This window comes from Arvicola amphibius, chromosome 6 (genome assembly GCF_903992535.2).
Source record: "Arvicola amphibius chromosome 6, mArvAmp1.2, whole genome shotgun sequence".
Lineage (NCBI taxonomy): Eukaryota > Metazoa > Chordata > Mammalia > Rodentia > Cricetidae > Arvicola > Arvicola amphibius.
In genome coordinates, this window is record NC_052052.2 from 5,431,327 (window position 1) to 5,458,153 (window position 26,827).

At 45.7% G+C, this 26,827-nt stretch overlaps 1 long non-coding RNA gene across 2 annotated transcripts in view; it reads left to right on the forward strand.

Moving 5' to 3' along the window:
• Positions 1 to 5,576: 5,576 nt before the first annotated feature.
• Positions 5,577 to 26,827, forward strand: part of LOC119816281 — a 93,647-nt gene continuing 72,396 nt past the window's right edge. For both annotated transcript variants that reach the window (XR_005285716.1, XR_005285718.1), the window contains exon 1: positions 5,577 to 5,856. This is a non-coding gene — a long non-coding RNA (uncharacterized LOC119816281). The remainder of the gene's footprint in view (positions 5,857 to 26,827) is intronic.

A 26,827-nucleotide genomic window follows, 5' to 3' on the forward strand; every position in this document is an offset into this window, starting at 1 on the left:
CCAGCAAGAATGCTTGGTAGTTATATGCTTAGCACTGCCTAATTGAGCCAGTTTAACATATGGAATGAGGCTCTGGCCTCGTTATCTGGTTAACTATTAACTTTGTGCCCCGTGAAATGATTTGCCTTTTCCAGTATTGACTTGCATTCTTTTTCATTTAACTCAAAGGCCTAATTTTGAATTCAAGGCCTTAAAACACAAGATTAAAAAAAGAAGAAGAAGAAAGAAAGAAAGAAAAGAAAAATCTCAAGTATTCTTTGGCCTGTTCTCAGCGGCAGGCTACCGATGCCCTGACTGGTCTGCAGGGGCTGGTTGGACCGTTTTCACAGCCATGCTTCCAGACATTCTGTTCGCTCTTCTTCTCACTGCTTTTCACATAATAAGTATTTTAATCTTACGGAAATTAGTCACTGCCAAATTAGCTAGATATTTATTATTTCCTTGCTTATTTAGGTTTTAGTGGGTTCTGAGACACAGTTTACTCTGTAGCCCAAGCTGGTCTAGAACTCACCGTATAGCTCGGGCTAACCTCATCCAGCTTGAGGAGACTTCGAGAGTCACAGGAAGTCCCACATGCCCCCCACTTTTTATATTCTGGTTTACCCATAGGCCACCCTCCCCTTCTCTCTCTCTGTCCCTCTCCTCTTCCACCTCGCTGTGTGTGTGTGTGTTTAAAAGATCCACCTGAGAACATCTTTCAGACTTCATAGAACAGCATTTACTGAATGGGGACTTCAGTGAGGTCCAGTTGCATCCAGAAGAACCCTACTTACTCTCTTTCTAGTCCACACAATGCAGTTGTAATTCGTGCTCTAGCCTGACTGGCTTGCCTTTATATCCCCCTATTCATAAAACAGTGATAATCACCAACGCAACCCTGGAACACACCCCTTCAGCAGAGAAAGACGATCAACAGGATACTCGGTCTACCCTGTGAGCTGTGGGGTGTGCTAATGTTTTGGTAAATTATATTTAAAAAAAATCACAATTTTTTTTAGAAATACATGATTAATCTGGCTTTTCTCTTCAGATTACTTTAAACTTGCAAAAATAAATATTTAGCTTACGCTTTTTTTTGGGGGGGGGAAAGGAATTAGAATTTTGACTTCACGAACTTTACCCCCCTGTTATAATGGCGCTTGCTCAGTTGTGGAGAATTCTGTGGGGAAACTTATACTCCACAGGCTGCTTAATAGTATTTTATAACAACACTGATGTGCCAAAACTGTTGTAGAGAAGTTTGAGAAAAGCTTAAAGTGAAAATGCTAAGCCACGTGGAGTGATGCTGGCATATTGATCGCTTGCTCATTGGCCTGTGACAGCTCAAACACCAGAGCAGAGAGCTAGAGAGGATACTCTTTTCTAACGTGATTTAAATTGTCTCTACTCAGAAATGCAAAGGTTTTCTTTTTTCTTTTTCTTTTTAAAAGTCAAAGTTGGTTTAGCCTTGAGGCCATTTCCCAAGGAATTTTTATCAGTCGCTGTCTTTAAAAGCAGAACTGAAATACACTATCTAAAACGTTAGTCTTCTGTTGCCCTGACCTAGCTTGTCATTTTGCTCTCTTTAGCCACCCCGGAATGAGGACGAGGTTGAGGTTCTGGCTCAGAAATCTGAGACCCGCAGTGGTGCTTCCCCTCTGTTCTCTCAAAGAAATCCCAGAAGTCATGTCTGGGAGTGAACGTGCCCCATGGGGCCTTAGCAAATGTATGTTTATATGTTTGCTCTAGGAAGCCTGTAAAACAACTACATGCATTTTTGTGTTTATTCTTCTTGATGATAAGTGTTTTCTGTACTTTGTTTAAAAAGAAATACTTTAAGGAGAAACACTTTTGCATTGCCTTATTAACAACAGGACCTTAGTTTTTCTCAACATATAAGATAGACATTTTTTTACTAGTCTGTAGATAAGCGCAATAAAAATGCATAAACAGTGGAAAATTTACATTTCTTAGAGGTCATTTGTTACTGTACCACACTATGGAATTAAGCACACACGCACATGCACACGCACACACCCACTTCTGCAGCAAACTCTGTAGATTAAAGACCACAGAAGAACCTGAGAAGCAGACTGTCCTGCCTCTCTCTCTGAGACTCACACAACGGAAGCAGAGAGGCCAGTCCGGCAAGCTGTCCTCTGACCTCCACAACACGCACCCACACGTAAATGACTACGTGTTATTTTTGAAAAGTTTAAGAGGGCCTGGGAAGGGACTGAAAGGGAGGGACAGGGGTGGACTTGATCAAAGTACACTTCAGCCGTGTATACAATTCTCAAACAGTTACAGAGAGCAAGAGCCCCGAGTTGCACTCACAGGAGCGCTGCGCCGCGGCAGAGGCGCCCATTGAACTCTGAACTTCGGCGGCCGTATGGAAAGTAGAGCGCACTAAACGTTGTTTGCAGCATTCCTGCTTTTCCTTCTGTAGTTCAGGAGGTTTGCTGCCCTCTTCTAGATTTTCCTCTTAAAAAGGGCTAACAACACACACACATACCTGCACACACGCGGGGTGATTTGTGGCCTGAGAGAAGACTGCCTGTGCCAGCTGTGCTAGAATTTTCTAGGCTGTTGTTTGGAGTGCTTAAGGGGAAGGAATTGACTCCCTCAGAATGAAGGCAGGCTCTAGCGGTGGTTTTTGAGTCATCTTTTATGTACATAAGGTTCCCTTAACAAACATCGTGTTTCTTATTCTAGCCCCATCTCTAGAACTCATAACTTTAATAAGTTTTTAGCACCCTATGGATTAATTTATTTAGATACATAAGCTAGCTGTTTCTGAGATTCTTTTAAGCGGTTTCAAATTGAAGCCCTTTGTCTCAAGTACATACTGTATTTCCTATTAGCTGGCCAGTAGGGTGTGCTCTAGTCCCTTGCCAAATTAATTAATTAAAATATTAATGTAAACTCTGCATTAAGAGATTTCAGAAACTTATGACTACCAGTACATATAGGGTGTATTTCTATGGATACATGTTACACATGCATACATAGTGCATATGGAAAGTTAAATTATGTTATTAAATAAGGAAAACTTGATCAGCTTACTCCTTTGGTTTAGCCCTAAAATACTTTGGTATTTTCTTTTATTCTAAGTAAAGAAGAAGAAAGAAAGTAGTACAAGAGCCAGGCATGATGGTTCATGCCTATAATCCCAGCAACCAGGAGGCTGAGGCAAAAGGATCGAAAGTCCAAAGTGTCCTGGACTGCATGGTGAGACTGTCTCAAACAAACAAAAGACAAATGAGAGAGAGAGAGAGAGAGAGAGAGAGAGAGAGAGAGAGAGAGAGAGAGAGAGAGAGAGAGAGAGAGAGAGAGAGAAGGAAGAAAAGCAGCGTTGGAGCGCACTCTCTGTGGAATCTGAGGATCTGTGTTGGAAGCCTCACTTGACCCTGAGAAGCACTAACTATCTGTCTTTGGGCAAATTATTTGATATCTGGTGTCCAGTAACCTAGAAATAAGAGGGGTTCTTACAGTAAGACTAGCTGGCAAGCATTGGCATGTAACAGTATGTAGAACAGCACTTGGGACCAATTAGGGTTCAATAAATATTACTTTTGATATGATTGGTTGTGTTGTTAGTCTCTCTGTTTTTGCTGGCTATCCCTTGAGAGATGTTTAAACACCTTTTACTGTACAGTTCCCCGATTCTAGATTGCTATCTATACCTGACACAGTCTGTGGACGAGGTGAGTTCACTGCATCCAAGGAGCAGATGAGTCAGGGGCTGGCCTTCCTGACTCCGCAGGATATCCTCTTCCGAGGAAAGGCTGCCCAATAGTAAAGCCCCGGGACCCAGCGCCTCAACCAGAAGGCAAGGTGGGAAGTGGCTGTAAAGACTGTGGCAGTTATCCCTGAGCACAAATGCAGGCACAAGCGCAGGCACGTGGCCCTTCAGAGCACAAGAAATCCACACAGAAGCGTAAAACCCCTGCACAACCCTGTACGTGAATGCCATCTAAGGGCAATCTGGATGACTGGGTAGTAAAACGAACCCATTTACATATAAATGTTTATAAATAGAAATTCATGCACACACACATATAATACCCATGTCCCAGCACTGGGAAGCTGTATGTTAGGTTTTAAAGTAACAAGATGACGTCTTTTTCCCTGAGTTCTCTCATCTTTCATGGCCGCCTTACTAAATGGTTCTCTTTGAGAAGCTGGCCTCCTCTACTGTGCTCCTCCTGAGGGCGTAGAGTAAATCCACCTTCCGGTGCCAAGCGGGAGAAAAAACTGCTTCAACTCGAGTGACTGCTGGTTCCCACAGAAAAACTAAGTTTAAGCCAGGGATGGGGGTGGGGGCATGAGGGCTGAGAAAGTGGGGAATCTACTATATTTGTGGCTCATGGCAACCCTTGGATGCCCGATAGAAAAACTTGTGAGCATTGGAGAGTCATCTTCAAAACATTCATTCACTCGAGCCAAATTTAGCAAGCTGCTCACTCCCTGTTCTAGCACTGGGTACGCTGGTAGACAGTGGATATCATCTTTGTCCCGTGAAACTTCCAGTCTAATGGGAAAGGTGGTGGAGAGCTAACGGATGTGCCTGTCATTGGACTAGCATGGGAGGAGCTGGGAGAGATGCACTAAGACCTGGATGAAGTGTGAGGGGCCATGGTGAGAGAGCTCAGCCTGAAAACAACTGGAGGCCACTGTCAGTGTCTCAGGTGTGACCTGCCGGTGAGAGAAGGTGGTGGAAGATGGGAGAAAGCAGAACGAGAAGGTTCTAGAAACACAGATTTCTGGGCTTCTGTTTGGATTTGGAAGTAATAGGCCTTCACGATAGCTTGCCTGTGAGAAACAGAGGGGAGGAAAAGTCAAGGATGATTTGTGATTTCAGACTTTTAAGAGGGTGGACGATTGTGCTTATTAAGACCCAGGGAGAAACAGTGGATTGGGGAGTTAGAGCATGGGAGAAGGTGTGACTGATGAACACAGGGTCTAGAACTTAGGTGAAGACCTAAAGATAAGAGAGGTAAAACTGTATCCTCTTGTTCCAAGGTTCCAAGGTTTGCCAAATGCTGACTTCATCAGTGCCAGGAAGTGCAGCTCAGATGGAGAGGTATCCTGGCAGCTGGGAGCCCAGGAATACCACAGAGTCACCGTAAGTGGCACAGCTTCCAGCCCTGCTCCAGGAAAGGCACGCCAAGGCAAACGTAACAACCCTGCTCTAGCCAGGGAGGGTTTTCCCGGCGAAGCGGTTCCAGCTCTGCTCAGGGCCCCTCGGGTGGAACAGCTCTTCCCCAGTGAAAGTGTTATAGTTCTGCTCCGCTCTTTGGCTCCTGCGAAAGTTACTGCATCTGGGCTTTGCTCTGGCAAAAATGTCATAGCACACAGCACAACAAACCTCACTTAAGAGATTTATTGGGAAGGAAGAATCCAGGAGAGTGGCTGCCTCAGGGGTGAGAAGCAGGAGCAAACTGAACAGGGTAGAGATGATACAGGGTTGTGGGGGTGGAGCTCACTAGGGTCACCTGGGATTTGTGGATTTTTCTGGTCTGATTCCAGGCCAAGCTCAAGGATTGGTGGTGGGATTTCATACTCAGGGATTGGTGGAATTTTGTGCTCAGGGATCTCAAGGATTGGTGGGATTCTGTGCTCAGGGATTGGTGGAATTCTGCAGCCTGACTCTGGGGTAAACTCAGGGATTAGTGGGATTTTAGGCCCTGGTTCTGGGTCAGATCAGGGAGTCCTTAGCCCAGGTCTCAGGTCTACTCCGGGGCACAGTGTTTTTTCCTTGGCTCTTTTCACTCTACAGTATGGCTGGACACTGACAACCTACTCACTCAGGAGAGTTGCTGTGACCCCTGGATGCTGAGGCCTGGTGGATTCTGGGGTCAGAGGCCATTTCAGGTAGAAGTTCATCTCCTCTTGTCCTTGGTCATTTAATGGCAGTGTGCTGAGCTGGTATCCTTATTCTGGAAAATGTGGGTTGGTACTGATTTTCTCCAACAAAACCTTTGGTGCTAGACTATGAATTTCAGAAAGATGGCTTGATTATGACTGGTAATTGATAATTTTGTCTGTGTGTGAACATTTGAGTTGGTGCTTAGAGCATCACAAAGATAACTAGGCAGAAAAGACTCTACCAGCGGGCTGAACCCCAGGCTTTGGGGCGTTAATATCTGTACAAGATAGACTATGCATTTCAGAAAGATGGTTTGATTATGACTGGTAACTGATGAATTTGTCCGTCTGTGTGGGAACATTTGAGTTGTTTCTTATCTCTTCTCTGATCAGTCTGATTGTGCTATTAAAACCATGTCCCGCCCCCCAGAGTAATCTTTCTCGTCATAATGAATGTGTCAGATACCTTAAAGGTTGTAGGGTTGTGCATATATGTATTTTCTTAAAGTGTGCCTTCCTCTGACATTAAGATGAGTGAGTATTCCTTTGTTGAGCCTTAGAGGGTTGTGAGTAGTTAAGGCTATTGAAAAAAATACATGTCAAAACTTAGATTTCCCAATTTGGGAAAATAAGAAAACCAACTCTGTTAACAGATTCCGCCTGCTGCGTCAGGAGGCACGCTAGGACAGCCCAGGTGACCGTTGCCCACTCCACTGCTGTTTATCGAGTATCTGTCATGTGCATTTCTGATGGTTGGACTTTTCCAAAGTCACTTGAGCTATCTGGTGGCTTCCCCCTTTCTTTAATGCTTCCATATGCTCTGCCCTGCCTCATTAATTAGAGTATAGGACACCGATAAACAGTGGTACTTCTATATCCCCTAGTACATAGCACCACCTTGATCACAGGTATAGGCTTAAATTGTAGGACAAGAGATGTGGGTGAGTACAGCAACCTAATTGGCATAAAACACAAAGGAAAAGCCAGGCTCTGGTGGCACCCTCCTTTAATCCCAGCACTCAGGAGGCAGAGGCAGGTGGATCACTGAGTTCTAGGCCAGCCTGGTCGACAGAGCAAGTTCCAGGATAACCAGGACTTCAGAGAAACCCTATCTCAAAAAAACCAAACAAGCAAGCAAACAACAAACAAAACAAACAAAAAACTATAAAACAGCAACAAAAAACAAACAAAACCCACCCAAAAACAACTCCCCCGCCCCCCAAAAACTAAAACAAATAAACAACAACAAACCCAAAGGAAAATTCATTAGAGAAAAGCCAGAGAATCTACATTCTTACAAAGGTTTTGAGAATCAGGCAGTTCTTGGAAGCACTCGAAAGTAAGGAAATAATCACAGACAGAGAGCTTTATCCCCCCCCCCCCAACCTCAATCAGCGATACGCAGCACGATGAAAAGCTGGCCCATTGGTAAGGCGGCTGCCTGAGTAGAAACGGAATGCCTATTCATATTCTCATGAAGATTTTATAAATAGGGTGAATGTCCTCATTTGGGAACTAGGAATAATAACTAATAATAGCTAACATTTTGTAACATTTACTTAGAACTGGGCATGACAGAAGGCGCTAGATAAATTAACTTCCCATGCTCTTACCCAGGATGGAAAGCGGGGAGGGGTAGACAAGTTCTGCCAGAATTTTTTTTATTTGCTTGTAACAGAAACCCACTCCCCCTCATAAATAAGAAAAGGCAGTCAGTGGATCAGCATGGGGAGGCAGTGGGTGAAGCTGAGGCTCTCTGTCCAGGTATTCCCACGAGGCTGGCCAGGCAGGGGCTTCATTTTAAGGTATCTTAGTGGCATAATGCCTGCTAGCACACTCTGGTGCCCTCCGGCTGAAATACAGAAGAGCCTAGTTTGTGGCTTGAATAAAATCTGAGTCTCACTAGAACGAATTGAAGGCCAGGGAAATGCAGTCTCCCATTGGCCAAGTCTGGAGCGGAGAAGGCAGTTCTCTGATGGGCCAGGCCTGAGCAGGCACCCAGCTTCCTGACTGGCGGTGAAAAGAGCTCCATGGGAGGAAGGAAGGGAGGGAGGCAAGACTCAGGAGTGTCTAACCTTTGACAGCGAAACCCCAGGTCACCTACAGAGTTCGGAGTTGGAGAACCATACCATCAAGTTACCAAAAGCAAAAATTGCAAAAGATAAATCTCCATGTTTTAAGTGAGCTTATGGTTTTGCGTTGGGCTGCGTTTGTTATAATAATAATAATAATAATAAGCAGCTGTGCAAAAGAGAAAGATACCATGCAACAGAGTCCACTTGAGGGGTTTTTATTAGGGGAGAAGGGAATGTAAAGAGGGAGGGGAGGAGGAGGGGGAGACCAGCCTCTGGAGACAGGAGAGGCAGAAGAAGTGTGTGTTGGGGGGTAGGACCCAAGAGGTGTTCTTTTTTTTTTTGGTTTTTCGAGACAGGGTTTCTCTGCAGCTTTTTTAGAGCCTGTCCTGGACCTAGCTCTTGTAGACCAGGCTGGCCTCGAACTCACAGAGATCCGCCTGCCTCTGCCTCCCGAGTGCTGGGATTAAAGGCGTGCGCCACCACCGCCCAGCCCAAGAGGTGTTCTTAAAGGCTACAGCTGAGGTCTTCCTGTCCTCAGGTCCCAAGGTCAGGCCAGTACAGACGCCTGAATACTAACAGTGTTCGCAGCTGTCTTTGGCTCCACGTGGCCCCCAGGCTATAGGATGGACACACTTGGTAGTCAAAAAGAGGCGTCTGTGTGGTTAGGATGTGGAAACATCCCCTGTAACTGGCTTCTTATCAACAGCATTTAACACCATCGGCTTATGAACGGCTTGTTTTCTCTTCATGACATCAGGGGAAGGCACTTCACACCTTTTTGATGCGACTCCTCCATCCTGTCTTTTGTGCACCTGTGTGTTTAGAGGGCCTCACCTTTGAGCTTCCTGGTTTGTTCATTTAGTTACCTTATTCAGTTTCTAAATATTTAATTGCATCTTCTACATACATCACACAAAAATCCAACTGTAGGTTGACTGTCTCTGCTGACCTTCAGCCACACGGCTCCAGTCCCTCACACGTGAGTTGCGGTCTTTGGGGTGGAGATTATTATGACAGACGGATGTTAGGGGAGGGAGACGAGGAGAGAAGGTGAAATGTGGCCTCGGCAACGCAACCTCTGACTCTGGAATGCTCTTAAACAGGAGGTATGCCTCAGAGTTGTTCCTTTAACCCCATTGGCCAGTACTCACCTAGCTTGCTCTCAGCAGGAAGAGGCATCCTTGGACCAGGAAGTCTTCCTCAGCTGAGGCAATGCTGATGGTTAGGGGCCATTTTTTTCTGCTCCTGGCCCTCTAAGCTGAGGTGGTGGGGGTGGGAGGAGGCTTGTATGCCTCAGGCAAGGACTGCAGACCCCTGGGGAGCACTGCTCGCAGCTTCCATCTGCGGAAAATCGTGTGGTGGATTGTCCTTAGGAATTCTGAAACTGTTGTGGGTGAGCTCTTCTGGGCAGTGAAGGTGGCTTCGTGAGAGGGTTAGCTATCCCGCACGAAGCCCTGGATTTGATCCGCCACACCATCGCAGCAGCAGCAGCAGCAGCAGCAGCAGCAGCAGCAGCAGCAGCAGCAAAAGCATTCAATGTCTTGAATCCCATATTTTGTTATTGTGTAGCAAGCCTTGATTCCAGGAATAGCTTTTACTTTGAAATCTGTTTTGCTTGGCATTTCCTTTTATTCTTTGGAGACAGGGCTCCACTGTGTGGCTCTGATTGGCCTGGGACTCACTGTGTAGAACAGGCTGGCCTTGAATTCACAGGAATCTGTCTGCTGGAGAGGAAGGATTACAGTTATGCCTGGGTTTGACCCTTTCCTTTTATTTAAATATTTTTTTTATTGCATTGTACCAGTGTCTTGGTTTCTTTTCTATTGCCAGGACAAAACACCATGACCAAAGCAACTTATAAAGAAATCATTTTATTGAAAACCTATTTACAGTGTCAGAACACAGCTCCATGTCCTTCATGGCAGGGAGCAAGGTGGTAAGCAGCCAGGCGTGGTGCTGGATAAGTGCCTTTTGAAACCCGAGTCTACTCCCAGTGACACACGTTCCCCCCCAACAATGCTGCTCCTCCCACTCCTTCCCTAACAGTTCTACGACTGGGGACAAAATATTCCAATCCATGAGCCTATGAGGCTCATTCTCATTCCAGCCACCGGGGTGAGGGTTTTGCTTGCCTCCATGTATGTGTGTACGCTACATGCATGCCTGGTATTCTTAGAGGTCAGAAGAGGGCATTGGGTCCCCTGAAAGGAGAAGTACGGTAGTTACAAGCTGCCATGTGGGGGCAGAGAACGAATCCAGGTCCTTTGCAAGGGTGAGGATTCTTAACCCCTGCACCATGTTTCTAGCCCCTCACCCTCATCTTGAAAAATAATGTGTGTGTTCTTCCATAGAGCTTTAAGACCATTGTTCTAGCTTCTAATATCAAAACCGATGGGAAATTAGTCATGATTCTATTTTTCCCATGAGTATTAATAGTTTTCTTTTGTTGTGCATTGCAGTTTCTTCACAGCAGGTCTCTGAGGTTATTTTTATTCTGAAGATTGTGTGTGTCATCAGACGATTTTTAGCCATTCAATTGCCTTTCCTCCTATAATTTGATTGAATGAGTATCAGATTTTACTCTTTTATATCTCTTTCCTCTTGTGCTTTCTACTTCTTTCTTTCTGCTGGATTTTTGTATGATTTCTTCATACCTGCTTTCCAACTTGCTCTTGCTCTCTTTGGGCATCTCGGTTACCTGGATTGGTTTTATAACCCCAATTATATGCTGAAAAGTTTGAGAACTTTTAGGCATGGCATTTGGTTCTATTAAAGTACAGTGAGCCATTTTTGGTGACTTCTTTCCCCTTGTGTAACACCCCTTTTTTTGTTTGATTTTGTTGTTTGGTTTTTTGAGCCAGTGTCTCACTTGTAGCCCAGGTTGTCCGCAAGCTCACATGACCTGTCTGAGCCTCCTGAGAGCAGAGATTACAGTGTCTGCCACAGTGCCCAGGCTGATGCCTTCTTTGTTTTTTGAATCATAACCAACACAGTCAACATTTGGTACCTAATAGTTTTAGTATCCTGACCTCTGTGACCAATTTGTGTAGTTGGCTTTCTCCTTAATTTTGCTTTTAGTAATTCAGTTTCTTGTCTGTTTTGTGCTTTTTGACTCAAAGCTTAAGTTGTTTGTAAAACTCCCAATCTGGGGGAACCTAAGGTGACTGACATTTAAAGCTCTAAGCCTAGATTCACTGTCAAATGGTTCACTTGGATAAACTGCATTTTTGGCTGGGAGGTTTTTATTTCTACCCCACAGATGATATGGGTTTTGACTTGTGAAAGGTTAACCTGTATTAAGTCATACTCAGGGGAAACTCTCTCCTTCCCACCACACCCAAGACACCACTATGTGACTATCCCCTCAGATTCTCCTTCAGAGAAAGCTCCTGCTTCATGGGCTGAGGGGTTACTTCTCAGGATCCCAGCTCACATGGGTTTTTTTCATAGGGTCACCCTAACTCTAGTCAGATCCCAGGCTTTTTCTTCCCAATCCCCCAACTTAGCCAACTAAAACTCAAGCTCAGGGATCAGCATAGTCTTTCTCAAAAGGTCGGACTGGAAAGACTATATTTTAAGCTTTGTGGGCTGTGTGGCTCCTGTTGTTACAACTCACGTCTGCCATGGTAGCCACGAACATAGTCAGGTAACGTATAAATGCTGGGGTGTGGTTTTGTCCCAATAAAACTTTATTTGTGCAATTGACTATCAAGCTGGGTGTGGCCTATGGGCCACCGTTGCTGAGTGTGCTAGGCCATCAGGAGCTGGCAGATTGCTCCAGGGAGATGGCGAGCCTGTTCCTAGCCTATTGACTTATCCCTCTGTGTCAGATGTCAGGGGCTTTCACGTTCTGTCAGCTCAGCCAGGCATTTACAAAGGTGTTTGAAAACATCTTGCTTGCCACTGAGATGCTGCACCTGAAGGTCTTTTCCCATTCACCTTGCTGCCAGCAACAGAGGCCACTTTCTCTTACTAAGGCATATTTTACCAGGCTCTCAAACCACCCAGGGATGTTTCATGGCCGTGCCCACTTAAAATCGAGAGTCCAGACCAGACTTCCCCTAATGTACATTTTCATTTTCTCTGGCTTTTTTGTTTGCTCTCCTGTTATGGTTTTGAGTCAAAGCTGCCCTTGAGGGTCTGATTTTGCCTCCACCAGGTGCTGGCATTGCAGGTGCGCCCCACCGCACCCAGCTTGATCTCCGATGTTTACCCACCTGCCCGGTCATTTCTCGGCACTCACTTCCTTACGCTTGCCATGTGTTCAGCCACATAGTAAGTCTGTGCTTTCCCTAGGAAGCTTTCCTTCACTCCTCTTTACAAATCCGCTGCCAGCGTCCCCATAGCAGCAGTTGGCAGCGAAAAGATGACTCTTGTATTCGTATATCACAGCAGGAACATCTGTGTTTTAACATCCAGGGATTGTTCCCTCTCCTTCCTTTAATGTTCTGCACAGCAAAATTATTTACGAAGTTTTCTTTTTGAACATTCCTGATAAATTATAAGCTCACTAAAGCCAAATAACATTGCTTATCCAAACTCTGTAGCTGCCCTTCTTTCCTCTCCCAGCCCCTTGCAGAGTGGATTTTGTTTGTTTGTTTGTTTTTGTTTTGTTTTTTTTTTCCAGGCAGGGTTTCTTAGTGTAACAGCCCTGGCTGTCCTGGAGCTCGCTGTGTAGACCAGGCTGATCTTGAACTCAGAGAACCACTGGCCTCTGCCTCCTGAGTGCTGGGATTAAAGGTGTGCACCACCACATCTGGCTTCCCTGGCAGAATGTTTTGAAGGCAGCAGGCAGTTAACTGTTTGCAGAATGAAGACACACATAAACCCCCATTTTGTTCTTGCAAAGCCCATGCTGTTTTTCTTTTTTATTAAGTTGGATTTTTATTGTTTTGTTTTGTTTCGAGACAGGGTTTCTCTGTGTAGACCAGGCTAGCCTCAAACTCAGAGATACATCTGCCTCCGGAGTACTGGAGATCAAAGGTGTGAGCCACCACCGCCTCCCAGCTACCCATGTTATTTTCCGTGTGGCGCTTCCATGTTTCCTTAGGCTGGATACCACTTGATACCTCCAAAGCATTCTTACAGATTCAGCGTCACAATATGCTTCTGTCTTGTGTGCAGAGGATCTCTTCATGGTGCCAGAAGGTTAATGGCAACAAAATGATAAGCTTACTCAGAGGTGACTAGGATGGAAACCAGGGTGGTGGTGTGTGCCTTTTCTCTGAGTTCAGTGAGTTCCAGGACAGCCAGCACTCCACAGAGAAGCCCAGTCTTTAAAAAACTCAAAAATACATAAATAAGTAGATAAATAACTAGACTCTGATGAATGGTGTATACTGTCAACTTTCTCATCACCAGTAAGTGCTGTTCCATGATGGTTTTGGTTCATGACACTTTACGAATCCCTCATGTGCCTGTAGCATAATTCACATCTGACTGATTTCAATTCTTAGGTCTTACTATGCAGCACTGGCTGGCCAGAGGAGCCTCACTAGATAGACCAGGTTAGCCTTAAACTCAGAGATCTGACTGCCTCTGCCCCCCAAGTGCTGGGATTAAAGGCTTGTGTCACCGTGCCCGGCCAATTTTTAGACTTTCAATAGAGTGTTTTTATGGGTAATATTTTATTTTTTAATGATTTATTTTTATTTTATGTGCATTAGTGTTTTTGTCTGCATGCACAACTGTGTCAAGATGTCAGATTCCCTGGAACTGGAGTTACAGACAGCTGTGAGCTGCCATGTGGGTGCTGGGAATTGAACCTGTGTCTTCTGGAAGAGACGACAGCTCTCTTAACCACTGAGTCATCTCTCCAGCCCCATAGATAATATTTTTATAATTAATTAATTAACTAATTAATTAATTAATTTTAACTGCCTTGTACATAGTTGCCTACTTAAGACAAAGTCTCCTCAGCTTAGGAAGTGTGAGATCAAAGAGGCTGAACAACTTCAAACCTTCTATGGCTGAATTGCAGCCACATAGCTGGGTCACCGGCCATCCCCAGCAGAAGAGTGTCTGCTTCGATGCCTTCTGAGAAGGGTTTTCCTCATTTCAGATTCAGTCTCTTCCTGCTGTTTTACTTTGGGAAGAGCAGCTTATTATGTAAAAATTTAATAGGTTTTTTTTTTTTTTTAGCAGACATTTCTTCTTTCAGATGGCAACGTTTTGTCTTCAAAAATGTTTAATGTCGATACAATCCCAGACTTCCAGAGGAGCTGCCAGATGAATACAGAAAACACGTGGGCACTCCTTGGCCAGCAAGTATTAACAGAATGTTATGTTTTCTTTTTCTTCCCTCTTCCTCTCGCTGTCTATGTATCTTTATTGAGCCTTTTACAAATAAGTTATAGAGAAGAAACTATGGCATTTTAAAACCACCTGTATGGATTTTCAGATGAACATTGGATCACAGAAAAGCTGAAAGAAAAGGAAGACGTTCTCACGCTCACGCCCCTCCATTGCAGTTTCTCACATAGCTGACACACTTGCTATGGTTAAGGAAATATATGTGATATATTTATTAGCTAAAGTCTGTGGTTTGTTCTGATTTTCCTGGTTTTTGTCCAATATCCTTTTATTTTTCTGCTCTAGGACACTCCACCCCCGCCTTTTGTCTAGGACACCCTATAATAACCATTTATTACTGGTGGTTAGGGGTCTGGGCTGGGTGTTCCATATTGAGAGGATGTGGGGGTGGTACATGGGAGGAGTTGTAAGGGGGAGGGAGATAGCAATGATAAAATCAGTATTCATCTATGAAATAATAAAAAAAAACCCAGTGAGAACAAAACCCCACAGACAATTGGAAATGGGGGTCACACAGGTTTGCAAAAATAGCAAGATAATGGAGAAAAGCTATAGTGCAGATTAAATGGGGGGAGATGCAGTCAAGATTGACAGCGGCCTCATGAGAGAGGTGCTCTGGGAGGGATTTTTCTCAGGGAAATGAGCAGCTAGGTATTCAGGGCTCTGGTCTGAGTGGCTCTATATTCCGATTGCCAGATCAGGTACGTGTTAACTTAGCTCACTGTACGTGTTCCTTCCCATAATACGTCTGAAGCTGAGCGTATGCAGTCATAAGATGGTAAATAGAGGATCCTCCATGACTCATGTCTCAGTCGGTGTTCTGTCATTGGGAAGAGACACCATAACCGTGGCAACTCTTATAAAGGAAAACATTCGGTTGGGCTTGCTTCAGGTTTAGAGGTTTAGTCCATTATCGTCATGGCTGGTGACATGGCGTCATGTAGGCAGACACGGTGCTGGAAACGTAGCTGCGAGTTCTACATCCAGATCCACAGGCAGCAGGAAGAGAGCAACTCTGGGCTTGGAGTGGGCTTTTTGAAACCTCAAAGCCCATCCCCAATGACACACCTCCTCCATCAGGACCATACCCCTAATCCTTCCAAATAGTGCCGCTCCCCAGTGACCAAGCGTTCAGGTCTCCGTGCCTGTGGAGCCCATTCTTATCCAAACCACCACATTCCATAAAAGGTTTCCAGAGGACCCGGCTTTACTTTGCTGCACATGTACCCCAAACCAATTCCAGCTGGATTAGCCATTCTAGTCTTCATACCCAGGTATAGTTGGAATTGACTGAAATAGAAAACTGTCTCAATTTGATTCTTACCAGGGATGAGGAACATGATATACTTGCTCAGAGATGGGAGTGTGTGGTGTGTAGGGCAACGTAGGTGGAGGGTCAAGGTGATTTTGAGGTTGCTGGGTGCATCGGTGGGGAGTTGGGGCTGCATGTGCCCAGTATGCATAGGCTGAGAAGCTATGCTGCAAGTGTGTTATCGCAAGGAGAGTTACATAGCCCGGAGCCAAATGGGGTCCCAGTGTACTGACCGATCTTCTGCGCTTGCGTACCACACATTGTGTTCACTACCATTTTGTTTCTGTGATGAATACTTGAAACAATTTGAATGAGCAAAGAGTTGGCTCACTGTCTTGGTAGTTTCAATGCATGGCCAGCTCACGCTATGGTTATGGGCCTGAGGTGAGGTAGACCGCCGTGGCAGCATGCAGCATGCGGGTGTGTGGGGGAGGGAAGCTGCTCACCTCATTGCTGCCAGGAAGCAAAGAGGAGAAAGAAGAGGCTAGAACCAAGGGTGCATCCTGCAAAGGTATCACCTCGTTGCTCAGCCTCCACAGTTCCGCCACCTCCAGCAATCTGCTCATAGTTTAAAGTCACTGATCCGCTCTGGTCTAATCCTCATAGACAAGCAAATGCACTACTAATGGAGGCCTCTCTCAAGCCAATCAAGCTGACAACTTTAGCCGTCACTGTCATAGCTCCTCAGGCCCTCCCACAGCGGAGATCTCTTGGGTTCCCCTTGTCTTTAATGAGCACGACCCTTCTGAAGAACACGAGGCATTGCAGTGTGCCCCTGAGCTGCCATCTGGGCATTTCCCTCAAAACTCATAGGCTGAACCCTACTTTCCATGGGGATGGTTTTAGGAGGTGGGACCTTGATGGAGGTGCAAGTGTGCCCCGAGGGTGGGGCCCTGTGGGATTGGAATCAGTGCCATCATCAGGGACTAAGAGACCAGAATTGTCTCTTTTCTTCTCCCCTGTGAGGCCACAGAGGAGAGAAGCCATCCATGAAGCAGAGCCGGGCTCTTGACCAGCCAGTGTGTTGAGCTCGGTCTTTTTGGCCTCCAGAATTGTCATGCATGAAATTTCTGCTTTTAGGAGAGAGGGTAGTGGCTTATGCCCGTGGTCAGAGCATTTGGTAGACTGAGGCAGGAGGGTTTCCTTAAGTTCAAGGCCAACTGAGGCCTTATAATGAGTTCAGGCTAGCCTGTCTCAACAAACAAATGAATAATAAAATTTCTATTTTGTTTTACGGGTTTATTTATAGCCCACGTGGACTAAGACAGTCCCTCTACTGGGAGTTATCAGATGCTTTCCTCATGGTTTGACTGGAGTTACAAGTTTCTTTTCTTTTTTTCTTTTTTTGCTTAGGATGACTGTAAATGACTGCCACTTTCATCCCATCTGATCAAAGATATGTGCCAGTCATGTGATTTATTACTGTAGCCGTTGACCTTAACCCCTTTGCCGAGAAATAGTCTGTAGCCTCCTACAGGCAACATGAGCTCAAACGGCGGAATCCTGGGTCGGATATTCTGGACAAAACTGGGAACTGGGGGCTGCTCACTATCTTTGAATAAAGCAGAACGGAACTCAGCTCCATAGAACATTTAAGAGAACATTTCCCTGATGGCTTTGATTCCCATTGTGGAAAAAAAAAAAAAAAAAAAAAAAAAAGAACCACCAGAGGGGAGGGGATTCCAGATGTAAAAGATCACTAACCAGAAGGAGAATCTGCATAGCTGCTCTCCTTCTCAAGGATGTGAACAATGCACGGTGAGAAAGTCTCTGAATGTCAAGTTAGGTTTGCTTGTTTTGAGACAGGGTCTTGCTAAACATCTCAGGCTGGCTTCAGATTTACAGCCCTCCCCCACCCCTCAGCCTTCTGAGTGCTAAAATCGTAGGTACATGTCATCATGCCTAGTTGTGTAAGGTTAATTTTATATGGCATATTCTTGGTAATGTTGTGAGCTAGGAACTGATGTTAAATCAAAAAAATCTTAAGATCTATGTCTTCTTAAATTATTTTAGTAAGAGACTGAGGATGTAGCTCAGTTGGTCGAGCGCTTGCCCGGTGTGTGCAATGCCTGCCTTCAGTCCCTGGCACCACTAACTGGCTATGGGGCCAGTGGGATGCTCAGGGGGTAAAGATGCCTGCTATCAAGCCTGACCACCTGACCAAGTACCGCATGGTGGGAGCAGGGAACAATTAGCTCCTCAAAATTGACTTCAGACCTCCACACACACGCCACAGCATGTGTTATGTACATGTGTGGTGTGTGTACACTAAATAAATAAGTGTGATGAAGCAAGCAAACAAAGAAAACCCCCACTGTGTATGGCAGCAAACACCTGTGACCCCAACACTGGGGAGTTAGAGGCAGAAGGATCAGAAGTTCAGGGTCAGTTTCGAACCCTTAGTGAATATGAGGTTAGCCTGTGCTACATGAGATCCTGTCCAAAACGTAAGTCTAGCATATGATTTGAACTGCAGACATTTTCACAGCATCCGTGTGGAGGTGACAGCACCCATCTGTCCGGACATACGTGAGAGGCAGCTTTGATTTGTTTAGAATTGTTCAGCGAAGAAGTGCGTTTTCTTTAGTAAGGATGGAGTTGCTCTGGGATGTCAGTTCTTGCTTCCATTCGCTGAATTCATAAAGCCTCTCGACTGTTTGACTAGTTGAATTTCCCACATCCTGCATTTGATCTTTCCAGGAACCAATAAGAAAGCTTACTAAAACGAATTCCAAATGATTCATTTGTGCAGAAAGAAAGAATTTCCTCTTAGTCGTACATCCGACACCCACGAAACCTCACCAGTGATGCTGGGAGGGGACGCTTCCAGCAGAAATCCAATGCCCAATTAGTGTGTTTTAATTTAGTCAGTGGCTTTTCCAGCCGGCCTTTACGTGTCTCTCGGAGGCCACCCTCCGAGACCAGCATGAGGAATTTGTCAGGCAATGAGGGGTTAGCGGACACAAAGAACTCACAGGAGTGGGGCTTTACGGATTCTCTAGGGTCTCCGTTTCCTGGTTAGTTCCACTACGGAGAAGACAGAGAAGTCACACGACACTTATTCTGATGTTACACACCTTTGTACAAATAGTGTAAAACAAGGAAACTTTGCAAATATATGATAGAACAATGTATCTTCTGCCCAGCAAACTGGAAGTGGATGAGAGCATGGTGCCTGGCAGGCGGGTAGATGGGCGTATGGTACCTGGCAGGTGGGTACACAGTTTCTTGTTTGTTTGGGGCTGTGGACCTCCAGACCCTAAATTTCCTGTAAACAACTTGTTATGCTTGCAACTGCTCTGAGCAAAACAACTTGTTTCCCGTGTTTGCAGGTGCTCTGAGCACGAGACCCTCAGGCGTTCCTGATGGCAGGGAGTGGTTTCTGGTGTGTTTGGCTGGGCGTGGCTATCAGTTAAGGATCCCTATATAAGCTGCCCTGCTACACAATACAGGGGGCATTCCTGTTTCCAGGATGACCCGTGTCTCGTCTCTCTGTCTGTGTGTGTATGTGTTTAAATCTCCAGTCCCTTGCCCAGCTTGCGAACCGTCCTGTAGTGCAGGTGCCACACTACAGGCGTAGTACTGTAGTATACACACTACAAGCGATGGTGCACTCGTTCTAAGACACGGAGTGCAGACTTGAACTGAAGCAACGCATCATCGGTAGCTAATGAGCCTCCTGAAACCCTTTGGTTTTTGGAGACAGAGAAATAGATATGGATGTGTAAGGTGACTCTGTGTGTGTGTGTGTGTCTGTGTGTGTGTGTATCTGTGTTTATGTCTGTGCCTTCAACCTTTGAAAGTGGCCTATGATGGTTATATTCACTCATTAATATAAAAATTAATAATAACCAAATGCAAGTACCACAAAAAACGCAGGGATAAAATCTTCCTGTAGGCTTTTATGATTACTCTACCCAAATAAAATGGGGGGGGGGATTCCAGATGTAAAGACTCCTGAACAAAAATTCTATTTTCTGTGTCATAGAATGTTAGTCATTGTGTCCAATACATCCTATATTTTCAAATGACATTTTTGACCTTCTATTGTTGTTTTTGTTTGTTTTGGGCTTAGTTAGTAGGTATGTTTTCTTTCTCCTTCCCCACTCCCTGTCCCTTACACACAAGGTCTTGCTATGGCAGTGAGTGTTAGAATGTTTCCAGCTGTCCCTATGGCCAGACTTCCTTCCCAGCTTCCTCCTCTATAATAGTTTTGCCATACTGTTGAGTAAAATCCATACTTGCTTATCTCTTAATGTTTTCCCCATTCTGAATGCCATAGTTGGAACTGCAAACTTCCTCTGCAGACCTGTGTGTTGGCGATTTGGTCTCCAGTTTATGGTGCTGTTGAGAAATGACTACCCTCTCAGCAGAATAAACAGTCGAAATAAACCTTTCTTCCTTTGAAGTTGATTGGCCAAAGTTTTGTTTTGGTTTTTGGGTTTTGGATCTTTTTTTTGTCACAAAATAGGGAAGCTGACTCACACACTAGACTTGGACAACAAATGGGTGTTCATTTTATAGATGTTGCTTCCATGAGAGTACCACAGTCTCAAACATCTGCGGAATGTTAACTTTGCAGAGTAAGGTCCAAATGGTTCCTCTTGATGATTCTTGATATCAGATGATTAGGACTTCCTTCTTTTTACAAGTAAAAGGCGATTGTGTGCCTATAAATGTTTAAACATTGACCTTTGCTAGCCCACGATGCTGATTGTGTTTGATCGTGACTGCCCAGATATAGCTGAACAAGCCTTAGCCACAGAAGCTTATGACTCAAACCTTTAGTCCTTCCAGGAACCAAACCAGAAGTTTCTCCATGTGTTCAGAGACGCTGCACTTCAGGATGTCTGAACGTTCAACTGTGTCCCTCTGCGCCCGCGAGTTTGTTTCCCAGCCATGGAAAATGCCCATGAGAAAAAGTTGTGCAATCACTAACTGTTAGTCACTTCTATTTCCTGTACTCCCTGCTTAATTTCCCTGGTAGCTGGCACTAACACTCAGGATTTAGGTTGCTGAGGGGTATTCGGGAAAACCCACATAAATGCCTCAGATGAGGTTTGGCTGGCTATGAGTCCTGGTGACCTAACAGTGTTATAACTAGAGATTTCATCAAACAGGGCAGGAAGGAAACCCCTAACAGTGCCAAACACCCACGGAATGCACTGGAATCCAAGGGCCATCGTTTGTTAAAAATGGATTCTCCACAGTTTTCAATTTGATGAAGCTACTGGAGGAAAATTTGAACTTGAGTTTTAGATGCAAAAAGATTACTGATTTACATTTAGGGGGGATTTTAAAGGTTTAGTTAAAAGAGAGAGAGAAAAGAAGAGGAAAGGAGAGGAGAGAAGAGAGGAGAGGGGAGGAGAGGAGAGGAGAGGAGAGGAGAGGAGAGGAGAGGAGAGGAGAGGAGAGGTGAGAGTGGAGGAGAGGTGAGGGGAGGGGAAGAGAGGAGAGGAGAGGTGAAAGGAGAGGGAAGGGGAGGAGAGGAGAGGACTGAGCGAGGCTCCTGCAACCGTGCATACTGACCAGCATGGCCCTGCTTCAGCAGGGTAGGCCTGAGCTTGGAAGGGAAGCGCCAAGTCTGACCATCTGAGCAAGTCAAGCCTGGCTGTCTGTGGGAGGAGCCATTTCGCCACCATGCCTTTCTGGCACCCAAGAACCTGATGGACAGTGTTGAATACAGATTAAATTATGCACACATTCATTGTAAGTATATAGTCTATGCAAATTGAGTGCTGTATTTATCCTTATTGCTGTTAAAATGGCCTGACCTGCTCTGAACCGGCTCCTCTCCTAAGAATGGGGTGTTTCGTAGGCTGTAAGTTTTCATTACTTCATGGTGCCTTGACCTTGTTCATGTTTTGTTTTGATTGTGGTTTTGATCTAAGAATGTGATTAGGTTCTGACCCAGACTTCGGTAACCTTGTACCTGGAAGGTGTGTGCACTCAGAGAAGGAGGCTGCTGTCTGGCTGTCGTCTGCTCCCTCTCTTCCCACTCAACCCACCCCATCTATGGACTCATCCTGGGCTAGTTTCTTTGTCGAACTCCTTGGTAGTCACTGTGATCATTTCTCTAAGCTCTACAGATGTTAGCTGGTGAATGCACACACATGTCACTCATCAGAGAGTCACAGCTGCTAGGAGTGTCAACGTCGCACACTTACACAAACCTAAATGTAGGCCACACTGCCTGTGGCCTCTCAGAGCAAGAAGAGCTTCCACAAACACATGAACGGGGCCAAGGCCAGCCAGGGAGCTGTACAGTGCAAAGCAGTGTGTGCTGTTTTACAGCAAGCTCATTGTAGAAACCGTGGCAGGACTCTGCTCTAAAGGAACGACACCAAGTATGGAATAGTAATAAGACAGTCGCACAACCACTTATTATCAAGCATGGCGCCCTGCGTGTAATTGTAGGCACCGTGTGGCATCACCATAAACAGATGAGGCATGGGCTGTGCTGGGGGACAAGAGGAGGCTTTGATGTCACCAGGCGGCAGGAATTTCTTAGCTGTCATAATTGTATGGATCCAGCATTGCTGCAACACCATTACGTGAGGTGAGACCGGATGTGCCTATCTGCTGTGTCTTCATCATTAAGGCAGTTTTATTACGTTCACTGGCCCGTGAATTGACTGCTATGCCACGTGGTGGTTTTATCTGTGAATGTTCGCTACGTGTGCTTCTTATATTTAATCTACATCCGTGATGACAGGCTCTGCTCTCCTTAAACTTACTCAGGGATCTTGGAATGTAGACCATGTCCTTGCTTCCAAGGTTGGCACCTGTTCCCGTTTTTGCAGTTCCCCAAGACAGCAAATGAGCAGGTCTCGTTGTATAGCCAACCCCAGTGTTATGATGTAGCTCACAAAGTGTGCCTTCAGTCCCAAACAGCCCTCAAAGCTGACCCTGGATGTCTGATAAACATCTGCATTCACTTTGATAAGGGGTGTGGGGGGGGGGAAGCAACCATGGAAACATTTTTTTTTCTCAGTTCTGGTGGCAAGAAGTACAAGGCTGTGCTACCCCAGAGGCTCTGGGTAGAATCCTTCTTGCTCTTCCTAGCACCTGGTAGTGGCAGGCTGTTGCTGGGTGTTCTTGGCTGTGCCTGCTGTCCCTGGATGTTGTCTGACTGTGCCTGGCTGTACCTGGCTGTCCTTGGCTGTGCCTGGCTCTGCCCGCAGCCCCTGACTGTGCCTGACTGTCCTTGGCTGTGCCCAGCTGTCCCTGGCTGTGCCCAGCTGTCCCTGGCTGTGCCTGGCACTCCTTGACCTACAGTTGTATCACTGCAGCTTCCGTCTTCATAGGGTCGTTTTGCAAGGACACCCATCCTTGGATTGAGGAACAACACACTTCATCAGCCACAGTGACTGTACTATCAAATACAGCCCATTCAAGACACGGGGATTAGAACTTCAATGTCCTGGAGAGTACAATTCAACCAACCCTAACAGCATTCAAACTCACGTGTCAAAGCAGAGATTTTAATTCTTACTGTGTAAACCTAAGTATCTGCTTCATTCACACTCTTGCATCAGCTGACCACTGCAGTAGTCAGCTGACCTTTCTCCTTGGCCCCAAGGCCAAGTTGTAGTGCCTTCCTTCTCCATCAGTGTGTTGCCCCGCCATGTTTTCTTTTAATTCACAAGGCTATGTTTCTTGTTATCTTTACTTGTATGGCAGGTTTTCAATATCTCATCTTGCAGTTCATTTTAGTTCTGTAAACTTTGACCTATTTCTCAGGAGGGTGACTTAGATTTGTCTCTCATTCCCAGTCAGTTACTCAGGAGACCAACGTTCTTTGTGGAAATTCTATGTATGTTTCATAAGCATAGAGCCTGCTTCCTGACTGCTTGGGCCCCCCAGCTTTACCCTATCGAATTGATATGCTAATCTCTCTTCGGTGGCCTGTGCTGTAAGCTGACTATTCTGCAGTAACAGGGATCAGAGGTATCATGGGTCTGTATTGATTATAAACCTCGCCAGTCCTGAAAGTACTCTCCAGGGGCCTTTGAAGAGAATTACCAGCTTTGTTGGTAGCACAGATGGGATATGCGGCCTTGCTCTTAGGTCCGAGGTCAAAGTCAGTTCTGGTTTTCATCTGTGTGTTTTGTTAAGTTTGGGGTTGAGCGTGTTTGATATTGTGATGCTGATATTAATATGAGATCTTGGGGACAACCCACAAAGGTAGGTCTGTGGGTTAATAGCACTGTGTTTGAGTTGTCAAGTTGACATGGGAACAATTCTGTTGGTTAGTTTCATGTCAACCGGACACACGCTAGCTTTATTAGGGAAAGGAGCTCTCAGTTGAGAAAATGCCTCCATAAGATTTGCCTATAGGCAAGTTTGTCAAGCATTTTCTTGTTTGATGATTGATTTGTGAGGTCCCAGCCTACTGGGCAGGCAGTCATGAGTTATATACAAAATCAGGCTGAGCAAGTCATGAGGAGCAAGCTAGTAAGTAATGCCCCTGACTTCCCTCAGTGGCGGAGTGAGACCTAAGAGCTGGAAACTAGAATAAACTCTGTCCTCCCCACATTGCTTTTGGTCATGGTGTTTGTCACTATGAGAACAACCCTGAGAAAAACCCTGTCATAACCTAATAGTGACATGATGCTTGGATTTTATTTCATTTAGAAAATTTATGTTGACCAAGCAAAATTTATGCTTGGTGTGTCTGTCTTAGCCCTTTAGCATCTCTTGTTTGTGGTGATGTATTTGTTTAATGGGACAGGATACTGGCTTTGCCACACATGGAGCATGGCTGACCCTTATCTCCCCTTCAGCTTCTTCTGGAGCAGAAATCTTGAAAGCACTTACAGGGCCAGCAGATCCCTTCCCTGAGACACAGCTTCTAAAGTTGCATATTTTCTTTCATAGCCCAAAGTAATTTGATGCAGGTTTCTCTTCCTTCCTGTACCAGGAGTTGAACCTATGGCCAGCAACTTGCTAGGTGAATGCTTTGCCACTGAACTGTACAGAGTTGCCACCCCCACCCATTTTGAGAGAAGACGTTTTGCTAAATTACCTAACCTGGCCTTGAACTCCCTCTATCACTTACGCAGACCTTGAATTGGTGATCTTCCTGTTCCAGCCTCCCAAGGAGCTGAGGTTATAGGTGTGCACCCCAGGCCTGGCTTTGACATAACTCATTCTTGATGGTTAATGCATCCAAAGAAGGTGCTGGGGTTTCTGATGTGATAAGCATCTCCCGACTCTTTCTGTCTTGTTTTTGTGCTTGGAACCTCTGTATTCATCCCACGATGTGGACTAAAAATCTCCTCTGTTCCAGGTGGCAGAGCAACAGCCTTGAAAAAGCTCCTGCTCACTGATAGGGTGCTCACGGGTAGGGTGCTCACTGGTAGGGTTCTCATGGGTAGGGTGCTCACTGGTAGGGTGCTCACGGGTAAGGTGCTCACTGGTAAGGTGCTCACGGGTAGGGTGCTCACGGGTAAGGTGCTCACGGGTAGGGTGCTCACGGGTAAGGTGCTCACTGGTAGGGTGCTCACGGGTAGGGTGCTCACACTCCAGAGATGAGACGATACTAAACCTCTTACACATCTGTCGCTTTGTCCCTTTCCTTCTTGCTGCCGTGCACACTGCCGGTGTTCTTGCCTTGGCAGTTGTCATAGTGACTTCTCATTCTTGGTCGGTCATTAAATGCCATCTCCCCTATTAATCTCTGTCATGGCACCTCACAGGGCTTATCAGAGCAGCAAATGTGTGCCCCACCACTCTAGCAACATTGAGGCACCCATGTTTCAAGACCAGGTTTGTGTAATTCCTGTGTGCTCGAGGGTCTAACAGGCTCCAGCAGTTCTGGGAGTGTGTGGGCAGAGATGGCCTCTAGCAGCCAGCAGACTTCCCTCTGTCTGTAAAAATCTCCTTTACTGGGAGGAGGGAAAGAGGGAAGGGGGCAGGAAAAGCAGTCACAGCCAAATATGACCTTACCTCTTGCCTCTCCTCTCTACCTCCCATGTCTGTTAGCGCAAAGTCGGGTTGGGATTCCCAGGATTTCCCCATTTGCCATCCCTCTATTCCCATGACCTCAGCCGTGTCCCTGGGGGCTCTGTTTCTGTTCCCACGTAGGTCAAGTCCTGACCCAAAATACTTTCCCACTGTTTCTTGGTGCTCTTTCCATGGGTTCTGCTCATAGCGCTGACTGAGTGGGGCACATGCGTCCTTCTGGCCTGTGTTTAAACAAGGGAAAGCCAGAGGCACCGTCTGCGGCTGCCAGGTGTCTCAGTAAATCTCTAATTTTTAATTTAGCTGCTACTTTTGAATATGTCTACCAGGTATGCGTACCAGATGTAGGCACTGGAGCAGGTCTGGGGGCCCTGGGGACACCTGAACAGGGCACACATAGGACACACCTTGCCCTTCCCCAAGCTCTCATTTCTGTAGGGAGATAGCTTGACAATTGAGTACATGAGAAATGGGCTAGAGCTCAATGACAAATGACTTCCCTCGCATATGGCATGACCCTGCATTTGATTTCAGCATCAGCAAGAAAAATTACACGCCAAATCATTGGATTATCATTTTTTACATCAGCAGTATACAAAGTCTGGGGTACTATAAAAGTAAGTATACCCCAGTAGGAGCTGAGCTGTTTTTGGAGGCTGGCCAAGAGAAACGTCTCTGCTAGGTGTCTACCCGATAACTCTTTCTCCCCAGCAGAGCACAGATTTTTGTTTGGATCCGCAATCTACTTAGCTTCAAAAAAGATTGTTTTTGTCTTTGAAGGCTCACACCTGTAATCCCAGCACTAGAAAGCCGAGGCAGAAGGATCGCTGTGAGTTGGAGGCCAGACAAGGCTACAGAGCAAAATCCTGTCTCAAACAAGACAGAAAAAAAAAAAAAAAAAAGAAAACCAACAAGAAATACTCCAGTTTTAGTTCCCCTTGCACCTCGGGGGTCTCCATCTGGTTAGCCAGGGTGAGTGGCTTGAGGGGAGGGGTCCTCACATACAACCCTCCCTCTTGGCCCTTTCTCTTTCTGATGCTCTCTTTCCAAGATGTGCTCAGGTGTCAACCATGTGACCCAAGTCACATGCTGAAGATGTTCTGTCAAAAGATAAAAAGTTACAGGGAAACCCTGTCTCGAAAAACAAACAAACAAACAAACAAAAAGATAAAGAGTGCCCAAGGCCTTGGTGACAGTTGCCGCAGCCATGGGTTCTCCTCCCCTGACTCATTAGGGGGTAACAGCAGTGTTCCCCTACATGATGGTGCTAACATGTGATACATGATTAATAAAAACTCAGAGACGGATATTG